At 53.6% G+C, this 1,888-nt stretch overlaps 1 long non-coding RNA gene across 1 annotated transcript in view; it reads right to left on the bottom strand.

Moving 5' to 3' along the window:
- The window catches only part of LOC104988194, a 5,882-nt gene extending 4,268 nt beyond the window's left edge, over positions 1 to 1,614 (bottom strand). Inside the window, exons 1-2 of the long non-coding RNA XR_825213.1 lie at positions 1,518 to 1,614; positions 1,290 to 1,399 (exon numbers count right to left, since the gene is read on the bottom strand). This is a non-coding gene — a long non-coding RNA (uncharacterized LOC104988194). The remainder of the gene's footprint in view (positions 1 to 1,289; positions 1,400 to 1,517) is intronic.
- Between the last annotated feature and the right edge of the window lie 274 nt (positions 1,615 to 1,888).

The raw sequence follows: 1,888 nt of genomic DNA on the forward strand, positions 1-1,888 counted from the left end.
ACCGCCTGGCCTCCAGCAGGTGGTGAGGTTGGGGGGAACAACAGGGGAGCTTAAGCTGAACTCTAGATGCCTCAGCAGCTTCACTTACCTTCTAGGGCAGTGGTTTTCGCCATCCCTGGCCTGCACATGGGCCCTTGGGAAGGAGGACTTTCTTTTTGAGCATGGACAGATACATACCCCCATCCCCCAAGCAGGGGCCTCAGGCCCAGCCCTGGCCCACCCCATGTACAATCAGTCAACCTACCGTCTAGGCCAGGTTAGAAGCTCCCTCAGTCCCTTCTGAGGCCCTGGCCCTCCACTCCCTTCTCCTTACCCAGGAGGAAGAGCCAGTTGTAGAGAGTACCCTGCTCATCATCAAACTTCTTCCCTCGACCCACCAAAGCTACCGGCTCCTGAAGGCAGCTTACCTGAGTAGGAATGCTACTGATTCCCCAGCTATGCAGAAATTGTCCCCCTAAGTCTGGGCTAAGCCACAGGTGCCTCAGCAGCAACATTTCCTCTAGTTCACCAAGGAAATCAGGGCCTTTGGGCTCCTGGGAAAACGCTGCCTTTTTCTTCTTTCTCTCTGTGGTTTTATTCCTACCTACTCCACTGACCTTACCCACCTACTCTATCTGATTTCTAGACCTGATTTGGGTTTTTTTTTTTTGCCTTGGCTACCCACTTTGACTTCACAGTAGCTCAGCCTCTGACCTTGTAATAACAGTCTCTGATGGGAGTAGCACCTCCCAAGCCCTGCAGTTATTCCTCAATTCCCTCTCTCCTCACATCTGTCTGCTCCCCTCCCCTCAAAGACCTCAGCAAGCTGGCTTGCTCTATACTCCATTTCCGCCTCCAACTCTCAAAATCTGCTACCTGTGGGAATGGTCAGCTAGTCAGCTACTTGGAACGTCCTTAGGATGTTGTGGCCCCATGCCTGTACCCCTATCACAGGCGAACCCCCTTTTTCTGTTAGGTCTCTCCTACAAGGCCCACTTGCCTGCCTGGAGGCTTGGAGGGCCTGCTCCTTGACATCCCAAGGTCCTCCTGCCCTCGAGATCTCGCAGCTGTCAGCTTTTACCCGCGTTGTCCCAGTCTCTGGCTATTTTGCCTCTTTCATGGGGGAGGAGGGTATGATATCTGTATCAAGAAACAGAGGCTGACATGACTCTATACAAACCTGGGCCTGTTAATCGTCTATTACCATATTAAGCCCCTTTGCCCAAAGGTGTCTTGAGAGGCCTCAAGAACCAAATCGCAGACCTGCCCAATTATAACTTTGCAGATGGCCCAGTGAAAACCGCACTGACCTTTATACCTCGGTCATCCCAGAACAGGGCCACAGTGTTGTCACCAACAGGAATGGACCTCCTTCTGTTCCAACACCTCAGACAGCCATACAGTTGGCCTGGATTTGAGTCTGCAAAACCATGGGGGGAGCAAGACTAACATGGCTAAAGGCTTCCCTGCTGAAAACCAGTTCTTAAAAATAGCACTGCAGCCGCCCCCTTCATACTTCCCAAAGCCAAGCCACTCACCCTTCTCTCCTTGGCTTCTACAGACCACAGCCCAGAACCCTCAAGTCCAGAGTCTGGCACTAGATTCTGGAAGGTGGGACCAAAAAACAAAACAAAACAAAACAAGTGGGGCCTCTGGCTCCCTCCCTTCAGGCACCGCCCTCCCTCAGCTCCCCCACCCCACCCCTCCACCACCACCTGGGGACGGAGAGCCTGCCAGAACAAGAATCAGAAAGGTCCAAGTTCCCCCCTCCCAAAGTATGGCAGGTATCTTGGCAAAGCCAGTTCGCAAACTGAGGGCAAGGGCCCGGCAAGCTGAGGGGGACTGGGAACGGGGGCAGTGGACCTGGTGACCCTGCTCCCCAGACAAAGACAGAAGCCAACTGAGGGAC

This window comes from Bison bison, unplaced genomic scaffold (assembly GCF_000754665.1).
Source record: "Bison bison bison isolate TAMUID 2011002044 unplaced genomic scaffold, Bison_UMD1.0 scf7180017846372, whole genome shotgun sequence".
NCBI classification, from domain to species: Eukaryota; Metazoa; Chordata; class Mammalia; order Artiodactyla; family Bovidae; genus Bison; species Bison bison.